The 23,516-nt window shown below is 40.9% G+C and overlaps 1 pseudogene; it reads right to left on the bottom strand.

Annotated features, from left to right (window-relative positions):
* Window positions 1-21,865: 21,865 nt before the first annotated feature.
* LOC147625084 (UDP-glucuronic acid decarboxylase 4 pseudogene) lies at window positions 21,866-22,594 on the bottom strand (annotated as a pseudogene).
* Window positions 22,595-23,516: the final 922 nt, after the last annotated feature.

Genomic DNA, 23,516 nt, shown 5'->3' with positions numbered 1-23,516 from the left:
CAGTTGCTCACATATGATTGATAGTGTATCCGGATATGCTCTTCTATACGATACTGATTTCTAAATGTCAGTGGTTTAGAGTGCTTGACAGTACTAAAATTTTGTATGATAGGGCATTAGAGTGCTTTACCTTCCAAATGTTTGCAAGTGCCTCACAGTGCATTACAATGCTTAACCATGCATTATAGTGCTTTACAAAGCTTTACAATTTATTTCAGATGCTTCTGAGTGCTTCATGGTGATTCCAAGAAATTCCAAGTCATGAGTGCATCTTAGTGCTTCTGAGCATTTTCAGACCACTTTTGAGTGCCCCCGACAGTGCACTATATTGCTTAACCATGCTTTATAGTGCTTGGCATACTTCTTCAAGTGATCACAAGTGCTTCTAAGTGGTTCATAGTGGTTCCAAGTAATTTTATGTCATTCCAAGTGCATCTGAATGTTTCTGTGTGCTTCTAAGTGCCTTTTGTTGCTTCTGAGTGCCCGACAGTGCACTATATTGCTTAACCATGCTTTATAGTGCTTGGCATACTTCTTCAAGTGATCACAAGTGCTTCTAAGTGGTTCATAGTGGTTCCAAGTAATTTTATGTCATTCCAAGTGCATCTGAATGTTTCTGTGTGCTTCTAAGTGCCTTTTGTTGCTTCTGAGTGCTTAATAGTGCTTCAAAAAGCTACCAGGTGCCTAAGAGTTCTTCCAAATGCTTCCAAGTGCTTATGCTCATAATGGCTTAATAGAGCTTCAGAAGTGATAACAGGAGCTTCTAACTGCTTCCAAGTGCTTGTAAGTGCTTGTAAGTGCTTCCAAGTGCATCTAAATGTTTCTGTGTGCTTCTAAGTGCCTTTTCTTGCTTCTGAGTGCTTAATAGTGCTTCAAAAAGCTACCAGGTGCTTGAGAGTTCTTCCAAATGCTTCCAAGTGCTTAAGCTCATAATGGATTAACAGAGCTTAAGAAGTGATAACAGGAGCTTCTAACTTCTTCCAAGTGCTTGTAAGTGCTTATAAGTGCTTCCAAGTGCATCTAAATGTTTCTGTGTTCTTCTAAGTGCCTTTTGTTGCTTCTGAGTGCTTAATAGTGCTTCAAAAAGCTACCAGGTGCCTGAGAGTTCTTCCAAATGCTTCCAAGTGCTTATGCTCGTAATGGCTTAACAGAGCTTCAGAAGTGATAACAGGAGCTTCTAACTACTTCCAAGTGCTTGCTAGGGCTTCTAAATGCTTGCTAAGTACTTGCTAGTGCTTCTAAGTGCTTCCAAGTGCTTCCAAGTGCTTCTAGTGCTTGCTAGTGCTTCCATGTGCTTCTAAGTGCTTCCAAGTGCTTCTAAGTGCTTGCTAGTTGTTCCAAGTGTTTGCTAGTGGTTCTAAGTGCTTCCAAGTGCTTCTAAGTGCTTGCTAGTGATTCCATGTGCCTCTAAGTGCTTCCATGTGCTTCTAAGTGCTTCTAAGTGCTTCCAAGTGCTTCCACATGATTTACTTGCTTCTAAGTATTTTCTAGTGTTTCCAAGTGCTTCTAAGTGCTTCCAAGAAATTCCATGTTATTCCAAGTTCATCTAAATGGATCCTCAGGCTTTTGAGTGCTTGCAGGTGCCTGAGAGTGCTTTATAGTGCTTTACAACCATTTACAAGTGCTGCCAAGTGCAGAAAGTGCTACTAAGTGCGTCTAAGAGCTTTATCCAATGAGTGTCATAGCTTTACACTGATTGAAAGTGCGTCATAATGCTTACCAATGCTATAGGTTGCTTCAGAATGTTTTATAATGCTTGATAGTGTGTCTAAATTTGTCTTCTTTGTCACAGAGGGACTTCTATATGCGGTTCCAAGTGGCTCATCCTAACATAAGGATCTCCCTCAGATGTTTTGAGGGTATAAAGCCATACTTCGTATGCAAGTTGAAGGACCGCAACACTTGTTGCTGTGAATACCATGTGCAACTTGTCTACTTCAAGGAAGCTCTTAATCAGATGCACTAGGGAAGATATGGGCTACATGGCGGCCGGCCATGCAGTTGTTTGCAGGTGCCTTGTTTGCAGTTCTCATGATGGAACAGTGTAGTGCGCGGCCTCCAATGCCACATTTCCAAGCTTAACAGACCTATGGGAGTCTACATTGTGCCCAAAACCCATTGACTATGCTTATCACCGTAGACAATGTCTTTTGGGTACATGCCAACATTGTGGCATCCTTGTGTCCACATGAAAAAAGCAATGACATCTCTATGATGACCGTCAAGCTTTTTGATGACGTTCCTACACAGGAAGTGGATGAGAACGGTCAAGCAAAAACTCGGAAAGATCTTGTTGTTCGCCAAGTCAGCCCGAGGACTTTCACTTCCTTGCTTAAGCAAATTGGGAAACTTCATCAAAAACAATTATAAGTACAGATGGCAAGTTGAACAATTCAAAGAGTGTTTGGATAAATTTCCAGATAATGTAGTGGTGTCGGTAGTGGATTTTGCAGAGAATTACTCCTTCAAGGTGCAGAATGAAATTCAGTCAGGTGACAATCTTGGTCCACATTTCTTTCGTACCTGCATGATGTGCTTGGTACCATTCGGAAGACAACCCACTTCTACATCTCTAATGACAAAATCCACGACACTTTGTTTGTGCAGCACTGCTTTATTTTGCACAATGAGTGGCTGAAAGCTCAAGGATGCAGTGTCAAGCGACACTGGGTGTGGTCTAATGGCGCTGCTTCACAATTCAAAGCAAGGCGCCCTTTCTATTTTGTAGCCCGATACTTCAATATGACAGGTATTGAGATGATGCACAGTTTCTTCGCATCCGGCCATGGGAAGGGCGAGCACGATATGGGGCTGGTGCGATGCTCAAAAGAGCTCACACAGGAGCAGCTGAAATATGATGGATGGGTGTTACATAACACTTCAAGTGTGGTGGCATTCCTCAATGCAACCCTCAGGAAAGAATGTCCATTGACGGAAGAAAGTCGATCGTAGATTCTGGGAGGTCAAGCTCGGTGATGTAGACAGAGATAGAGAGTGGGATAGCATGCGGATCAAAGGGTCTCGATCCTTCCACTGTGTCAAAACGGCTACAGTCAATCAGATATACACGGGCTACATTGCAAACCATTGTCCTTCTTTTGCCATGCGTGCATGAAAGGCCAATGGAGGAGATGTGTAAACAAGGACCACGTTGAGAGGTGGCAGTACTCGCCAATACAACCGACTGTCAATGTTCAAAACGATGGAGAAGCATCCAGCGATGATGAGTTACCAGGAGCCCCCATGTATGCTGGCCACCATGATGACCTAAGTGATGCCTTGATGGTTGGCCAGAACTTCGCATGCAGAAGATCCAGGTGCAGATTTCTACATCTTGCACTAAAACCAAGCGCCTGACCATCAAATCTGAAAGGGATGAATGGCATAACCGTATTCAAAAGAACTCATTTGTCGTTGAGGGACTCTTCTACGATAAGGTAAATGGCCAAGATGACACCTACGTTCTTTTGGATGACAAGCCCCCTGTTTTTATCTACTCCCACCTGCTGCGATGCATCAGGTTTCCGATGTGCTCGGTAGAAGGTGAGCCTAATGTATATGAATTATCAAATGATGTATTTGAACAAATCTATAATAGCATGCCCCCAGAGGAGAACTTGTAAGTTCTAACTTTCAAGGTAGCACAATGTGTCCTCCTAAGAAGCACTATTTCGCACGTTCAACTCTTTGACAGCACTTTCAGTAGTAGACAAGCACTTTAAGACCACACTTCTAGAACCTACACAAGCACTTCTAGGATCTACAAAACCACTTTCAGATTACTTGAAAAGCACTTTAAGTACCTAGACAAGCACTTTAAGTACCTAGACAAGCACTTTAAGTAACTAGACAAGCACTTTCAGACCACTTGACCAGCACTTCCCAAACAATTGAAGTACCTACACAAGCACTTGACAAGCACTTGGAGGCCACATGGTAAGCACCTGCTGTCATATACTTTTAGTACCTAGACAAGCATTCAAGACCACTTGACAAGCGCTTTAAGCACCTTGACAAACACTTTCAGACCAGCAATTAGCTAGCACTTTCTAGTACCTAGACAAGCACATGTTTAGTACTTTCAGACCACTTGAGAAATTCTTGTCAAGCACTTCAGTACCTGGACAAGAACTTTTAGTATCTAGACAAGCACTTTCAAACCACTTGACAAGCACTTCAATACCTAGACAAGCACTTTCAAACCACTTGACAAGAACTTTTAGTGTCTAGACCAGCACTTTTAAACCACTTGAAAAGCACTTTAGTACCTAGACAAGCACTTTCAAACCATCACTTTCTTAAGAGTCCACGAAATGCAACCACAGTATAAACTAAAGAAAATGACACCAGATCGACACAAAATCGTTCCAAGGTCAAAACCATTTTTGTTTGTATATATGTCAAGGAGTGTTGGAAGTTAGCCACACAATATAGGCACAGTGTCAGAGCACATTAAGCTACACAGTAAGGGCATGGTGTCATGGCAGTGAAGGGGCTACAGGAAGTCCTCTGTACAATGGAAAAAATGCCAGCAAAAGCACTTATAATTTGCTGTTTTACTCTTTGGACGCTTATACTTTCTTTCTTTAGGATCCAAGTTGGGGGCTTCAATTTCTTTCATTTCCTCAACATTGTTCCGCACGATTCTCCAATTCAACCGTTACCAGGCATCATCCCTGACATCAAAAGGGCACTCTCTGACAATTTTTGCTCTATCAACACTTTCTACCCACCACTGCAACACACAAAGTCAGCCACATCCTGTTTCAGAAAATTTTTCCACTGCCCCTCAGTCTACTTCTGCACTTCAGGATCACATAGCATGCAGGATCATTAGAGTACATTTTATACAATGAGTCATCTAGCACAAGTGTATTTGTCTTATTGAATTTCGAGAAAAGATGCCAGAAGGTATCCAGGTTTTTCAAGAACATTGGCCTAGGAGGAATATCAAAGCGCCAAGTGCAAACATGGCAAGCAATTTGTGACAGCCATCCACTCATGCATTTCTTGGCTTGAGGGAGGCACTTATCCATGGCTGTCTCCAATTCCATGCCTCTGTGTGGGAGGTCCACACAAATACCTCTGCAACCTGACTCAACGCAAGTAAGAACACCTCTGCATCCTTCCGTACGTAATAGGTGATGTTCTCATCCTCACGGACTTTGGAAAAGTACAGCGTTGAGACATTTGGGAGAATCTCTGTCCTGCGCTTATCGTGCACGCACAAAAGAACCTTGTTGAAGTCAACAACGACTGCCAGGTCTCGAGAGTCATTGAAGCGTCGAAACTGATAGCGTGGGGGACAGTGCTCAATGTGCTCTACCTCATCAGTGGTGGGTGGTAGGGTTTTCGTGCCAACAACCTGAATTTTAACTACATGCACAACAATTAAGATGGTCAGGACACACACAGACACTGAGACAAAAGACTTATATATTATATTGCCGCAAAATAATGCGGCTTGCATGAGAAAAAAGCTACAAAGTTGCAAGAAGCTAAAGCTTCTTGCTGCATGCTCGGGCTTTGTGAAAAATTGGGTTAGTACTTTTCTTGGGGTCCCGAAGAGGCCCATCCTCCACCTGCCTTTTCTTCTTCTTCCGCAGCTCTCCTGCAACAAATTAGAGGGTCTCTTCCATATCTGGGTCCAACTCCTCTTCAATATGTACACCTTTATCGACGCGGCTTGGCTCTCCAGTTGGAGCACTAACATGACTTAATCTCTTAATGACATCAGTACCTGGGATAGCAATAGGAAATCAAGTTAGGAGCACAGGTAGTTAATATGATCACAATGATCATGGATAATCATGTCTGAAGATAACATGTTACAACAACCAAAATTACATGTTAGGAGCACAGGTAGTTAATATGATCACAATGATCATGGATAATCATGTCTGAAGATAACATGTTACAACAACCAAAATTACCTTGTGTGATCTCAGAACCAGGTGTCTCCCTCAAGATGCCTCCATCACCAAGCACATCAGTTTTTTCAGTAGACAGACTATAACCACCCACCATGTTTTTGTATTTCATCATCAAGGCGTCTAGCTCGAAGGGGGCATCCACATCATGCATGGACGAGGTGGAAGTGGCTGGGTCCACCCCCTCGCCAGCCTTTGGCTCTCACCTGAGACAGACAATTACTGTACATATCAAAAGTAGCATGAATCCTGTCCTATGAAAGAGGCATGCCTTACCTATGGACTCCTCATATGCATTCCCAAGTGCCCAACATCTTGCTACAAGTGGTATCTCCCACGAACAGTCCGGAACAATGCACTTGGGCTCAATCACACGGACAATGGAAAAGCAAAAGGGGTGGTACTTGTGGGCACATGATGGCAGATAGCCGCATGTTTGCTTGACAGTATCTGGCCACAGAGGCCACATAAGATCCACCAATGAGGACAGTGTCAGCACCTAGGACAGACTTGGCAGGCGGGGTAGGCACTAGAAGGGCTCTCCCCTCTCTCTTCAAGAAAGTGCATGCCTCCTTCACGAAGGAGGCCTGTCTCCTCAGCTCACATAACACATGCTCCATTTCCTCAACCGAAGCCTGCACATAATGAAAAACAACCAGCCATCAGAACTTTCAAGCATGTGTAAGTGGTTTGAGCACCTGTCAGTGGTCTGTGCAGTGCCCTAAGGTCTAAGCACCAGTGAGTGGTCTAAGCACTTGAAAGTGGTCTAAGCACTTGCAAATGATGCAACCACTTGCAAATGATGCAACCACTTGCAAGTGGCTCTTCCAAGTGTTCTAAGCACCTGTTAAATGTCTTAGAAATTGTATGTGCTTTGTGCTTTGTGCTTTTGCTAGTTTTTTAAGCACTTGCAAGTGGTATGAGCACTTGAAAGCAGTATGAACACTTGCAAGTGGTCTTGAACTTCGCTAGTGGCCTAGGCACTTGCAAGTGGTATGAACACTTGCAAGTGGTCTTAGAACTTGCAAAAGGCATGAACACTTACAAGTGGCCTTAGCACTTGCAAGTGGTATGACCACTTGCAAGTGGTCTTAGCACCTTCAAGTGGTCTTAGCACTTGCAAGTGGTATGAGCACTTGAAAGCGGTATGAACACTAGCAAGTGGTCTTGAACTTCACTAGTGGCCTAGGCACTTGCAAGTGGTATGAACACTTGCTGCAAGTGGTCTTAGAACTTGCAAAAGGCATGAACACTTACAAGTGGCCTTAGTACTTGCAAGTGGTATGACCATTTGCAACAAGTGGTCTTAGCACTTCAAGTGGTCTAAGCACTTGCAAGTGGTATGAGCACTTCAAAGCGGTATGAACACTTGCAAGTGGTCTTGAACTTTGCTAGTGGCCTAGGCACTTGCAAGTGATATGAACACTTGCAAGTGGTCTTAGAACTTGCAAAAGGCATGAACACTTACAAGTGGTCTTGAACTTTGCTAGTGGCCTAGGCACTTGCAAGTGATATGAACACTTGCAAGTGGTCTTAGAACTTGCAAAAGGCATGAACACTTACAAGTGGCCTTAGCACTTGCAAGTGGTATGACCACTTGCAAAATGTATGACCACTTGCAAATGGTCTTAGCACCTTCAAGTGGTCTAAGCACTTGTTAAACTTCTAAGAACTTGCATAATTTCTATGCACTTGCTAGTGATGTAAGCACTTACAGTGGTATAACACTTGCAACAACAACAAGTGGTCACAGCACTTGCAAGTGGTCTATAAACTTATGAGTGGTCTATAAACTCGATGACCTCTAAGCACTTGCAAGTGATGCAAGTCAAACAAGCACTTGCAAGTGGTGTAAATGCTACACCACTTTCAAGTGCTTAAATCACTTTCAAGTGCTTAAATCACTTGCAAGTGCATATATCACTTGCAAGTGCTTGGACCACTACTTAAAGGATAGAAAAATGCTTGAGTTTTCAAAAGTACCTACATAGTGGACACCTCCTCCTTCATCTCTGTAGCAGACGTCACAGCACCAGAAGCCACTGAGACCACCCTCTCCAGCACTCTTATCTCAGCTTTCTTCTTCAAAATGAGAGCTTCATTTTCTAGGGGAGATGCTTTTAATATCTCCATGTTTGCTCTAGGTCTCTGGGCATAGGCCGAATAGGTGCCTTCGTTGCGTAGCCACAAATCCCTCTTCTCTGCTAAGACCAATTTAGCATAACCAACCTTCGCTTCAGCAATATGGGCCTGCCCATCAAGATCTTCAGCAATTCTACCTAACCATTCTATGTATAGGGGCTGGGATGCAACCTCAGTCGGTTTTGTAGGGTGATTAGACACTGTCAAGGCGTAGGAGTCAATAGCATGCTCTGTTTGTCCATATAAGACAGAAACACCGTAATCGGACATGAACTTCCTCACTTTGTGATTCAAGCCTCCCCGTTGAGCCTTCACATTCTCCAAGAACATACCACCCACCATAGCCCATGCAATCTTGTGATTTTCGGGTTGAGCTTTAGCAGCTGCACAATTCTCAAAGGCAAACCCCCTAGAAAACTTTGTCATTAGTTCCCCATTAGAGGGGGCAGCCTGGTACACTTTCTGATACAAAAGACGGCAAGCATCGTATAGGTGATCCTGCACCATATGCAGGAAGACCTTTGTCTTCTTCTTCTTTTTGAGAACTTTGAAGACAGTCAGTCAGCCACTTCTCCTCGACAGTAAGGTCTTTGGGCAGCTTGCCCTCCATGCTCAAGCCGTACTCAGAGTACTCAGATGACGCTGTCAATAAGAGAACAAGAAAATGTTAGTTCTCAAGGGGAGCATACATTGACAGGGAAACAATGTGCAAACAAAAGCCAATAGAGGAGATGTGTAAGAAGGATATGTGCATGTAGAGGGAGAAGGGGGGCACGCTGACAGGCCAAATCAATGCATGCTTAAAAGAGGGTGGCCCGTTTCCTTTGCATGATGGCCCACTATTTTCCATATTAAGAGAAGGGGGGCTCCATATCATTGCATGCTTTGAAGAGGGGGACCCAATTAAAAATTTGATGGCCTACTATTTTCCATATTACTAATTTTAAAAACACTAAACTTCCCTCCTTTTATTGGTGGTACCACCAAAAGGTGAAAAAAGTGGTACCACCTATATATGCTTTCACCCTCTTGCAAATCTGCAGACTCCCCCTCCTCTAGCTCACTGATGATTACCAAATTTTCCTTTTTGTTTGCAATATCATCCTCTAAAAATCTCTCTTTCATATCGATTTGTGCATAGAGGAACAGAATGAAGGCAAGGGTCTTCAAAACTAACATGCAAGACTTTGTGTGCAATGGGCATCTCACATTGATCGGTATCAGCATATCGTCAATCATCATTGTCCTGCATCTCCTTGTAATCTTACCCCTTACTAATGGGGTAGCACCTATGGCTGAAATATGAACATAGAGACCACGGTCCAAAGTCACTGTATGCTGCTCAATGAAGTTTTCAAAACTCGTCCACTCTGCATGCCAAGAATTCCTTGTAGTGGTCAACTAATAGCTCTCTCACATAATTGAAATATTCGCTCTCGCATCCCCCCTTGATGATAAAGTCGAAGAGTTTCTCACTAGAAGTTTCATATATAAGCTCATGAAGCCCTGATGAGGATGCCATTTCTTTACCCTCCATTGAATACTCTTAAGAACAAACAACTATATGGTGCAAAAAAGGCCTATGCAAGGAGAGAGGAACCCAAGGCTGAATTCACGCCATGTGGTCATTCAGATACAAAGGTTTTGCACTCGTTGAAAAAATGACAATACGGCACAAAAATAACCTAAGAAAGCAGTGAGGAAAATGTGGGCTGCACCATGTGGTCACTATGTGGGTGAAAAAAAAACATAATGTGGATGAAAATATGAAAAATATACAAACGTTCGTCTTTATATCCAAACATTCTTATTTGCAAAAAAAGAAATAATGACATATGTATGAACCGTTGAAATGACACATGTACCCAATACAATCTCTACACGTGTTAGAAATTTTCCAGTCAAATACTGACACGTGTCACTCGACGACGTGAGATGATCGCACAAAGTCAATCATAAGGTGCCATGTGTACTACACCTGCTGATGCAATGCACGGAGTCAATCATCGTGTGACACGTGTAGTACCCATTGGTATAGTGTACGGAGTCAACCACTACGTGGCACATGTCACTGGTGTTGTATAAAAGCTTCTTTTGTGTTTCCATTTGACGTCTATATAGCGCAAAATCAACTAGTAGTGTATCCTTGGACTTCCACTTTTCGTACCATACTGTATCTTTCTTGGAGCCAGTGCCTATCTCTGCAACGACCAAACGCCTATCTTTCCACGACCCATTAGGAAACCTTTGGACATCTTTTGGGCCCTTTGCTAATGACCTTCATTTCAACAATGGACCAATAGGAAGAGAGGAGTGTGCACATTTGGTCTCCTCCAAAAGTAGGGGGCAACTAGGCTTGTCTCCCTCATTACTACATTTGTGGGGTTGAAAAAGTAGGGAGTGGCCTTCATAAATTAGGGAGGTGGAGTGCAAAAAGTAGGAGGGTGCCATAAAGAAAGGGGGTAGCTTCTAAAAAGTAGAGGGCTCTACCAATTTCAGCCCCATCAATCTCGTGGGTCAAAAAAAACCCTTAAAAATAGGTTTTTTCAAAAAAAAATCAAAAGTGTATTTTTCCCTCTTTCTCAAAACCCAACCCAAACCATATTATATCAAAAAACTTCTTTTTGCACCTCAAATTTATCTCCCTACACATTATTCTTCTCTCCAACATCATCCTCTTCACCCCAAACCTCAAATCTCCATAGCTCATTCTCTGTCTACTATGCAACCATCTCTCTCTCTCTCTCTCTCTCTCTCTCTCTCTCTCTCTCTCTCTCTCTTCTGTGCTCAGATTTGTAGCCTTCTCTATCTCTATCATGCATGCGTGCACACATTTGAATATCCTCACACCCACATCTACCTCCCTCTCCCCAACAACCTCTAATCTGTACTGTGCAATCTTCTTTCTTTCTCTCACCCCCCTAAAACCTTTCTAGCAGAACACACTATGGAGGGTAGTGCATCTTTGTCGAGAGGAGAAGGCCAAGGGACGAGGTTGGGGCTTTGCTCATGCACAATACTAGGAATGAACACGATGCTTGGATTGAAAAATAATTTCAAAAGGGAGATTGGGTGTATTTGCAGCCTATTGCCACTGGATCGCATCTCGAGTTCAGCATCGAGATGTGGTTGAGCACCATTGGAAGGGGCGTCTACTAGGATTCAAGGAAATAAGGCATGATGGATTGGTGGTCCTAGTGCAACATATGTACTTGGCATCTTAGTACTCTTGGATTCCCTACAAATTTCAAATAAACTATTCCATCAATGCAATATTCATATGGATTTTCCCAACCTGAACTTCCAGACTCTACTAAAATACAATCCCTTGAGAGAGTTGAAAAGACAGACTAAATCTTAATAAAAAAATATCTAATCTTTCTCAAGGAATTTGCCACTTTTTGATAATGGATATCAAAATCAAACTCTTGTATAGTCTCAATCGTCCAACAAGACCCCTAACTCTAAAGAGTTGAGGAGGAGAAAGCTACGTCATATAATGAGCCTTTCTCCCCCCTTAACTCTCCAAAGTTGAGGGGGAGAAAGCTCAGTCATCCAATGAGCCTTTCTCTTCCTCAAATTTGGAGAGTTGCAAAAGTATTTTAGAGATGAGTTATCCACAGACAACAAAAGTAGAGCCATACAAGTAATGTCTCCACTTCTTCGAAGCATGAATCGTAGCATAAAGGTATTTTTCATGCATTGACCACTTAATCTATGGGTCAATTAGCCTTTTACCCTCAAAATCCATAAATAATAAAAGTAGAGCCAAGTAATGTCTCCACTTCTTCAAAGCATAAATCATAGTATAAAGCTCTTTTTCCTGGGTTAGCCACTTAATATGTGGATCAATTATTCTTTTGATCAAAAAACTTCAAGTGCTTTCCATCCCGAAATAGCACACCACTCTAATAATATAACCCCACTGGCACAACCACTTCAACCATAAAAGGTTTGCTGAGATCCATAATTTAGAACATAGGAGCTATAGTAGCCTCACGTTGTGATCATATTGAAGTAATTGCTCAAGTAATTGAATTCATTGAGCAAGTGTTGGTTACAGAAGTGGGAAGTTGGAGTAACCACCAGGATCATCTTAAGTGTTGGTGTTGACATTATTGGGAGCCAATAAAATTGAGAGTGGATTCCATGCGGATCATCTTAAGTGTTGGTGTTGACATTATTGGGAGCCAATAAAATTGAGAGTGGATTCCATGCGGATTCAAGAAAATTAAAGAAAATTATTGGAAAAGATTCAAGAAAATTAAAGAAAATTATTGGAAAAGATTCATATTTTTTAAAATATTATATATATATATATATATATGTTGGGAGGATTTAGGGATTTGTTTGCATTTTTGGGCCTTTTTTGGTTAGAAATATGTTTTTTGGGTGTTTTGGGATAAATAATTTTTAAAAATGATAAAAAATACTAGAAATTATTAGATAGTAGTGGAAAACCACTAAAATTTTGAAAGGGCTAATTTTGAAGGAAATAACTAAAGGCTTTAAAAAATAGGTTTTTTTGGGCTTGAAAAGTAAGCTTTTTAGTGTATTTGGCAAAAACGTTTTTGAGGGGAAGAAAATTCCAACATGCGTCTACCTTCATGGAGTCTGGAAGAGAGTTTGTGAACCCTCTAATTACTAATTGGAGCAATGGTTTGTCAATTCTTCTTCTAAGAAAGAAGGGTGGTTTTGGTTTTATAAAAATGGTTTTCACATTTCCCTTCACCTTTGGTTAATAACCACTTGTAATTTGTTTGCCCAATGGTCCAAAGCAAGCCTTGTCTTTAACCTTAGGCTACTTCTTCAATTTTTCTTTAATTGTGCTTCTACAACGTGGTGCAACTATCTTTGGCTCTGTTACCACTATTGGGAGATAAGGACCTTTCAAATATTAAATTGCACAAAAATAAAAGAGTAGAGACAAGAACACAATATTGGATCCGATTTGCACTCACACAAGAGAGACCACACTTTCTCATGGTATATTTTAATCAATTATACTCAATATCAAATTACACAAAAATAAAAGAGTAGAGATAAGAATACAAAATGGGTCCGATTTGCCTCCACACAAGAGTGAGCCAACACTTCCTCTTGGTGTATTTTAATTGATTATACTCAAAATACTTTTTTTAAGGCTTTAAATATATCTCGAGAAAAAATTACTTGTTTACAAGCTCTTCTTCTAAAATTGGACAGTATCCTTATGACCAAGTATTCTTTCAAACCTTTGTACCAAAAATCAGATGTCTATAAGAGAGCTTTCACATGTCTAATATATTATCTGTCATTGCCATAGAATAATATGGACACCACCCAAAATGAAATAAACAATAACAGGCATCCCATATAAAATAATAATCCGTCGACACCCAATGACGAGCGTCTTAGAATCTACCAAACCCCACTGGCTCACCTCCTTAATCCAACCCAGGGATATGCACTTACATCAACTATGCCAATCAACTAATTGATTAAATTACCAATAAAAATATCCATATAAAGTCTAATTAACATTGCAACTAATACTATCATCCATAGAGAGTCACTTGCATACATTCAAAGTAGGCTACGACCGCTCGGATTTAGAAAGGTGTCCCAATCTAGGAGAATTTATAATAAATAAAAACATGAGAATATAAATTCCATAAATTACTCATAACACTCTAAGGCCAATACACATTAAAAAGTAGGCCTCTAGCTCACACATTCCAACCAAATATGCTTGGATGGTAGGTGACCAAACTTTGTAAGTGTGTACATATAGAACCCACCCTCACTCTTATAAAGTTTGGTCACCACCATCAGAGCATAGTTGGTTAGAATGTGTGGGCCATAGGCCTAATTTCCAAGGGGGCTCTTGAAGGCCAAGATAGATTAAAAAGGTAGGCCTCTAGCCCATAATTTCCAACAAGTAAATGTGCTCAGATGATGACCAAATGTAAGTATAGCACGTGAGTTTAAATGAAGGGGTTTTTTAATTCAAAATTTTTAGGTAAACTTACAGAAATACATTTTACAAAAGGGGTTTTTTATTGATTTTGAAAAGAAGCCCGTAACTCCATATTGGAAAAGGGGTTATTTTATTCATGAAAAATTCACAATTAAGGGGTTTTCTAAAATACCCCTTGAATGCACATGATACATAGGGTTTCTTAGTAGTACACCCCCCAAGACCCACCCTCACTCTTGAAAAGTTTGGTCACCATTTGAGCACATTAGATTAGATTATGTGGGATAGAGGCCTAATTTTAAGGGTTCACTCTAAGGCCAAGACACATTAAAAAGCATCCCTCTAGCCTGCACATTCTAACAAAATGTAATCCGATGGTGTCCAAACTTTACAAGTGTGTGCATATGGACTCCACCCTCACTCTTACAAAGTTTGGTCTCACCATCCAAGCATATTAGGTTGGATTGTGCAGGCTAGAGGCCCAATTTTACCAAGACACATTAAAAAGTAAGCCTTTACCCCACCACCATACATTCCAACCAAATGTGCTCGGATGGTGACCGAACTTTGCAAGTATGTACATGTGGACCCCACCCTCACTCTTGCAAAGTTTGGTCATACCATCCACTAAGAACATTTGGTTGCATTTTGTGAGCCAATAGCCCAATTTTGATGGGGCACTATAAGATGAAAACACATTAAAAAGTAGGCCTTTAACCTGCACATTCTAACCAAATATACTTGGATGGTGACCAAACTTTATGTGCATACATGCAAACCCCACCCTCACTCTCTAAGATGAAGACACACATTAAAAAGTAGGCCTTTAACCTGCACATTCTAACCAAATATACTTGGATGGTGACCAAACTTTATGTGCATACATGCAAACCCCACCCTCACTCTCTAAGACGAAGACACATAAAAAAAACTAGGCCTTTTTCTTGCACATTCTAACCAAATGTGCTTGGATGGTGACCAAAATTTATAATTATGTACATGCAGACCCCACCCTCAGTCTTGTAAAGTTTGGTCTCACTAGGTGAGTAGATTAGGTTAGATTATGCTGGCAAGAGGCCCAATTGTGAGGGGACTCTCTAAGGCTAAGACACATGAAAAAGTAGGCTAGCCCACAAATTCTAACCAAATGTGCTCGAATGGTGACCAAACTTTGCAAGTGTGTACATGTGGATCCATCCTCACTCTTGTAAGTTTTGGTCACTATTCTAGCACATTAGGTTAGCTTATGCAGGCCAAAGCCCAAGATATATCAAAAATAGTCCTCTGGCCCACATATTCCACCAAATGTGCTCGAATAGTGAGACCAAACTTTATAAGTGTATAAATGTGGAGTCCACCCTCACTCTTTATATCAAAAATAGGACTCTGGCCCGCATATTCCAACCAAATGTGCTCAAATAGTGAGATCAAACTTTCTAAGTGTAGACATGTGGATTGCATCCTCACTCTTGTAAATTTTGATCACTATTCGAGCACATCAGGTTAGCTTATGTAGGCCAGAGGCCAAGATATATCAAAAATAGACCTCTGGCCCCCGCATAATCCAACCAAATGTGCTCGGATAGTGAGACCAAACTTTATGTGTATACATGTGGAGTCCACCCTCACTCTTATAATTAAATCACATAAGGTTGGGTTGTGAGGGCAAGAGAACTAATTTAGAATTTTGAGAGGGCTCTCTAACTTCCAAGACATTAAAAGTAGGCATCTAGCCCACACATTCCAATTAAGTGTGCTCAGATAGTATCCAAACTTTACACATGTAAACATGAGGACCTCACCCTCACTCTTGCAAAGTTTGGTCACTATTTGAGCACATTAGGCTGGATTGTGCAGGCTAGAGGCCCAATTTTGAGGGGGATCTCTAAGGCCAAGACACATTAAAAAGTAGGCCTCTCCCTCCACGCACATTCTAACCAAATGTGATCAAATGGTCAGACCAAACTTTGAAAGTGTATACATATGGTGAGACCAAACACATTTAGTTGGATTGTCTGGGCCAATGGCTCAATTTTGAGGGGCTTTCTAAGGCCAAGACACACTAAAAAGTAGGCCTCTAGTCCACATATTCCAACCAAATGTGCTTTGGATAGTGACCAAACTTTGTAAGTGTGTACATGCAGACCCCACCCTCAGTCTTACAAAGTCCTTCACCATCTGAGCACATTAGGTTAGATTATGTAGGTTAGAGGCCCAATTTTGATGGGGCTCTCTGAGACTAAGACACATTAAAAAGTAGGCCTCTAGCCGTCACATTCCAACTAAATGTGCTTAGATGGTGATCAAACTTTGCAAGTGTGTACATCTATATGCCACCCTCACTCCTACAAAGTTTGTCATTGATTGTACAGGCTAGAGGACCAATTTTGAGGGGCCTCTCTAAGGCTAAGACACATTAAAAAGTAGGCCTCTGGCCTGCACATTCTAACTAACTAATATACTCAAATAGTGACAAACTTTGTAAGTGTGTACATGTGGACCCCACTCTCACTTTTGCAAAGTTTGGTCATCATCCAAGTACATTAGGTTGGATTATGCGGGCTAGGGTCCCAATTTCAAGAGGGCTCTCTAAGGCCAACCCAGACATTTTAATTAAATATGCTCGAATGGTGTGTCCAAACTTTACGAGTGGACCCCTCCCTCACACTGTTGTAAATTTTGGTCACTATCTAAGCACATTAGGTTGGATTGTGCCCACTTTCACACCGAAGGGGGGGGGGGGGGGGGGGCTCTCTATAGCCAAGACACTTTCACACCGAAGGGGGGGGGGGGGGGGGGGGCTCTCTATAGCCAAGACACATTGGAAAGTAGGCCTCTCACCTACACATTCTAATCAAATGTGCTTGATCAAAGTTTGCAATTGTAATCCCCACCCTTACTCTTGCAATGTTTGGTCACTATCAAAGTACATTTGGTCAGATTATGTAGGCTCGAGACCCAATTTCTAAGGGGATTTCTAATGCCAAGACACATTAAAAAGTAGACCTTTAGCTTACACATTACAACCAAATGTGCTTGGATGGTGACCAAAGAGAAACTTTTGCATCGTTCGTCACCTAAACCTGATTTAGCATACAACCTGCGTGATGATAGCAAACTAATCATCATCACCCTTTCTAGCTCTCAAAACATCTAATATGTTCTCATGCTCATCTACATGAAGCCACCAGAGAGGTTGAGTGCCATATCTATGGCTTTGAACTTGATTTTCAAATCAACCAAGTACTGCTAGAAATGAATGTATCTCATGTGCATGTGAACCTATTGAAAGTAGTAGCCTGCCACCAAAATGACCATGCTATGTGGATCAAACTAAAACCCATTTATCATCCATGGCATCCTCATCGAGAGTGATCTTTGGCATAGAGTATCTCAACAAATAGTGGTCTATGTGCTCATTTCCATAAAGGGAATGAAGGCAACGGCATCATCTATGGTTGTTGGATGAGGGAGAAGATGCTCTACACACACACACACACACACACACAGTGATAGAAAAGCTTAGAGAGCGAGAGAGACAAAGCTTTATGATGGAAAGTACTGCGATGATAAAGATAAGAAATGAGTGAAATACAAGAGTACTAATTGAACTCCTAGCTCTAGGGCTGATGTGGCTCACAAGAGTGTGTTCACAAGGGGGAAAAACCCCTGCCAGCACAGGGTAAAAAATGCCCGTGTGTAGGGTTGTTTACTTCTATGCTAACCAAGCTAACAAACCCCCCTAAATTGAATGGTGTAAACATGTACGGGGTGTATCTAACTACCCTGGAAAGAGTTTTGGGTGTATCTAACTACCCTAGAAAGAGTTTTGGGTAAGCTTATCTGCTACATTGGCATGTGTAGGCATGTCAATCAAGGAAATTTCTCCTACATGGAGCCTTTCCTGACATAACAATAATGCACCTGAATATGCTATGTCTGCACACGACTGCATATTCGCTCTGACTATCAATGAAAAAATGGTGGTAGAAGATAGCTGTTGAATACCAAGATCTGCTCGATAAACGGCGGAGCCATACACATTCCATAACAATAGCTGTGAATGTTGCGATGTACTTAGCTTCATAACTTGAAGTGTCCACTGTCAGAAGCAGTTACCATTGTTCGACACCTTAGTGTCAAAACATCATGCCTAATAGCTGTCAAAGGAGGCAAAAAGCATAAAGAAAAGGCATTTTTGCTTCATTGTGTGCCAATGCCAAAGGTTGGGCAATGCTAAAATCTACTCAACTGTGACACTACATACTGAGTTTCCAGATAGGTATTGCATATGGAATAAAGCATTTGACAATTTGCTAAGAAGGGGTAGCATCAAAAGCTTCATTGGAGGTAGCAAGACACCCCCCTTTATTACTATGAAGTAGATACTTTAAATAGTAGAATCCCAATGTTTGAGCACAGCCAAGGTGACCAACTTGCGCCAGATGATAAGTGTATTGCCCTTGGTATTCTCTCTCTCTCTCTCTCTCTCTCTCTCTCTCTCTCTCTCTCTCTCTCTCTCTCTCTCTCTCTCCCCATATCTCTATAGCTCTCCCTTCAATGCTTTTTCTCAGTGTTAGATATGTTGGCTATGCCCCCTATCTACCTTTCCTAAATAAATTAAGTTTTATTATTCGTGTGTGTGTGTGTGCATGTAACCTTTAGAGCTCACTAGAGCTCTTGCTCTCCATAATAGCTCTTGACTTATTAATGTTTATTATCTTCTTTCTATTAGTTATTTCGAGGTAAAGCAAGGATGGATTCATCACAGCAGCAACAAGCATAGTAGTAAGGTGGCTTTGCTCAAGTAAGTATGAATCTTTTTTTAGACCAACTTACAAGAAGTCATTAGTCCTCAACCAAGGATGGATTTGTTGGCACTTCATTTGTAAGCACTCTCATTACACTATATTTATCATTTCTTCTTTTGTTGTGCCAAGGTATTAGTGTGTCATTTAAAATGACCAAATGCATTATTTTATGTGTTTCAAGGCAATATGGAAGATTTGCATGGTGGAAGAGAGTGTGCACATTCATGTGACAAGGATAGTGCTTGAGAGTCGATTCGACAACATTGGGCTACAAGATGAAGAGAAAGGAACATCATACCAAAAAGGCACATGCGAGGCCAGAGCATGAGGATGACAATACGTCACTTGAAAGAAAAATACACAAGATTTGTAAGGTGGTTGCTGCTTTCTATTTGAAGAACAAACAAAATGGATGGACGTGGATAATTGGAAGAACATATTTCAAAAACTTCTTGTCCATGCATCCTTCTCAAATCTACTAGCCAAGCTATAATGTTTGAAGAACAAACAATATGGATGGACGTGGATAATTTGAAGAACAAACAAAATGGATGGACGTGGATAATTGGAAGAACATATTTCAAAAACTTCTTGTCCATGCATCCTTCTCAAATCTACTAGCCAAGCTATAATGAAACACACAGACACCAAAGTGAACATGAAGAAAAATAGGAACCTATGTCCAAGAGCTAAGGTATAACTTCACTACACTCTAGAGGCAACTATCAAAGGGTAGTATGCAACTTCTATTGATTGGTTCTGAGCAGCTTATTAGAGATTTAAAATAGCATAAAAGATATTAAAAGTAGTGTTACAGAGGTTTAAAGCAATAGACCACAGCTTTAGACAACAACTTCTAACATGTCACAGATTTAAACCTATACAATAAGGCTTTAAAGCACTGCTCTAAAATTTAAAGTAGTGCAATAGAGCTCCAAAGGACATACATTGAGCAGCATTACCAAAACCAAGATAATCCAAGTTGAATAGATTAAAAAAACAAACCTTTAGAGATTCCAAAAGACCTATGAAATTCACAAAGAGTGATCTCGAGGGACTTTGTAGAGTTACATTCCTAGAGTAAGCAATGTCAAATCTCCATTGTGTTTGCAAACTTCATCTCAACTTCGTTTGCTAGGTCATCCAAGGACTCTCCATATGTGATGTCCTCATTGTAACTTCTAAGAGCATCAGGACTAGATCAATTCTCATCAGAAACAAGGTCATCTGAGACCTTTGTACCCTTTACTACTACATCCACAGTGGCGGCCAGCTGCAACCATGTTAGAGCAACATCTACAGTAGTAACTACTTCTATGTCATCATCAATGTGAGAAGCATCGTTTGTGTCCCTCATGTTGAAATATCAAGCTCGTATACAGCTGGAGGATAGCACATGGGTGCTGACAGAGTGACAGTATGGTAGATAGATATCGTGTGGTGTGTTTATGACCGCGTCCAGCTGGTCATGTGTGGTGTGGACATTACATTAGGTTTACTTTGTAGTGTGGACAGAACACTATGTTGTGTTCCCTTTTGTGTGTGTGAGAGAGATGGTGACTATGGCTTCTCTCCTTCTTTATGGTTGATGGTTATGGATTAGGGTTTGCTTCTCTTGTGTGTGTTACATCCTGCTTCTGTTTTTTCTCATGGTATCAGAGCCAAGAGCTCATTAGCTGAGTTGTGAGAGTGAGTGAGAGAAGAGGGAAGAAGAAGAAAAAGCTGTGAAGGAAGCCATTGGAGCTTGGAGCAAAGGAAAAGCTGTGGAGCACACACCGGCATCAGATCTGAGAGCTAAGGATCATTGGTAAGTGTAGCAAGACCCCCTCTGCGGATTGCAGGTGCCAAAGAGCAGGTTCAGTGAAGATTGAAGTGCATAAAGCAAGTGAAAAATTCTGGTTTTTTCTCTAAGCTTTCATGGAAAGCTTGAAGTGAATGTATACTCTTGGCAAATGTATACACAAAGGCACATGTATTTGGGCTTGCAAATGCATTAGCAAAGTGGACACAAGCAACATACAGAATCTTGAAGCAGATTGATGCATACAGATTTGAGTAAAATCAAGAGAAAGTGGATTTATGTAAAAGTTTCTGGTTTTTCACAAAACCAGTGGACATACCCCCCGTGGAGGATCAATTACAGAAGCTACAGAGAAAATTGAGCTAAACCCTTCATACCCAAGGTAGATTAGGTCATTGCTAACAAGCCTATCAAGTCAATTGAGATTTCCCCTCTCTCTACAGCCCACAACAGCAGGCGGCGCTTTTCTGTGCAGATTTCTGAAGAGTTTGATTAGATTTTATCTATTTTACTCATTTGGTCACCAAAGTGAATGATTCAAAGCTTGGGGAGTTTAGCAAACACATTGCTAAGGCCTTGTGATGCTTGGTTGCAGCTCATTTCATGTATTTGGAGCTCATTGAAGTGATTTATCAGAGGTGTGCAGGTTTGCAGAAAGTCTGTCCAGAAACAGAGCAGTTTTAATCAAGGCATTAATCTTTGTCTATATCAAATTGGCCTAATTCCTTTGGTACAAGTAGAGTCCTATGAGTTGCTAAACTTTTGAATCAAAAAGTTTTGGATTTGGAGAAGATTTGAAGGAGATAGAGCAATTTTAGTGAGAGGTGGTACCTGACAGGTGCAGAAAAATTCAAACCAGAGGTTACAAAAATTGGTGGTTCTCATTCCCCTTGAAGAATTGGATCAAACCCTTCTAGGATATGTTGGAGCAATGTGTTGGGAAGCTAATTCAAGTTGAATCATTGCATTTGGACAAGATTTGAAAGATTTAGAGCAAGATCTTTGACTGGTTCTCTGGCGAGAAAAAAACCAGAAAATTTTTTGTGAAAGAGTTTCATTTGATTTCAACTTTGATCGAGTGTACATTGTTGGTGAACCATTGTGGGATGTTAATGCACACAATTTGCAAGCATTTGATGTGATTTGGAGAGATTTGGAGCATTACAGGTACTTCATACATTGTAATCGAAAGGGTACATCTACTCTATTTTTTTTATATAAAAGAGCAGTCATAATCTTACACAAAGCTTACATAATGTCTTTCTAGCCCTCATACAGCCCCTCTAGGGCCATCTTGTTTCCAAATGGACAACTAATATTTTTATCAATTCCAATTGTCTGCTTCAGCTTGAAGGCTTTGCTGCCCTCCTCAACATAGAATTTTCTGTAAGAAAATTGTTAATCTTTCTCACTTACAAGAACTACAGTCACGACTCACTACAATGAAGCATACTAGGAAAAAAAGGGGGATCGTCTTGACATTTATGCATATCATATCTGTGAGCCCATGGGGTCTTCGAGTATCCGGCGCCTAAAATCTTCAACCATCAAAGGAAGGCCCTCCTTTAAAGGAATTTTGGGTTCCCAGTGCAGTAAATCCTTTGCTTTGGTGATGTCTGGCTTGCGCTTATGCGGGTCATCTGCTGTATTCTCTTTGAACTCTATCCGGGCTTGAGGATCTATCACATCCTTGACCACTTTAGCAAGTTCTAGCATGGTAAACTCCCCAGGGTTTCCAAGATTGAAAGGGCCGATGTGTTCACTCTCCATGAGCCGCATAAGGCCTTCAACCAAATCTGAAACATACTGGAAGCTTCTTGTTTGTTTGCCATCTCCATACACAGTTAACGGCTCCTTACGCAGAGCCTGGGCAACAAAATTGCTCACAACTCTGCCATCATCAATGCACATCCGGGGCCCGTAAGTGTTGAAAATGCGGGCTATACGGACCTCCACTCTCTTCTTGCACCTCTTTCTTTTCTACCACCACTAAGGGATCCTCCTCCGCATTGTTTTCACTACCTTTACCAAGATATCATGTTGCTCCAAGTCCAAGTCCTTCAAGTCATGAAGCAATGGTTCCTGGTCTACAATAGTACTAGATGGCCCTCATAAAAATTCAAGGAGAAGTTGAGAGATGATTCGAACAAAAGCTAAACCCCAACAAATGTAGAAAGGCTGAACACCTTTTACAAGAATGAAAGGAGTCACTTGCCTTCTTTGCATAGATTCAAAAAAGTATTGACCAAGTTGGATGGTAGCATCTTGCCAACCAATGCATTTGCTCTAACCTACTTATATAGCTATTTTTTTAATGAAGACTTAATTTTTAGCAAAAAAATTCTTACTAGCTGACAAGTAATTGGTTGATGGGGTCTCTTCCAACTGTGTTAGTTTAATCCCATGCTTCCTTGCAAATGATCACACATGATTAAATGCTTACAAGTTTGGCACATTGATAGTGCTTAAAATCTATAGCTCATATCCTACTTGCAAACTTTAAACTCTGGCGGCACAGTGTTAAACTATAAAGAATATGCAAGCAACAGGCTTTAAAGCTACATGTAACTTTACAACTTTAAAGCACATGTAACTATACAACTTAAAAGCAAGTGCCACTACTTCAAAGATGATAAATCATCATGCCACATGATTTAAAGCTATTGGATAATTTCAAGCACATGCAAATGTATAGCTTTAAGCATGTGCTACTACTTCAAAGGTCATAAAACAAGTGCCAAAATTTTAAGGCTTTGAAGTTGCAAATGATTTAAAGTGGTTCTTTGCTTTGAAGCTTGAAGTCTACTTTAAGCCTATTGTAGCTTTTGACTGCTTTAAAGCTTTGATAAAAACTTTCTCGTTTTCATATATAT

Source organism: Cibotium barometz, chromosome 24 (assembly GCF_041138505.1).
Source record: "Cibotium barometz isolate CiBa-2024 chromosome 24, ASM4113850v1, whole genome shotgun sequence".
Lineage (NCBI taxonomy): Eukaryota > Viridiplantae > Streptophyta > Polypodiopsida > Cyatheales > Cibotiaceae > Cibotium > Cibotium barometz.
This window is presented reverse-complemented; position numbering and strand designations above follow the sequence as displayed.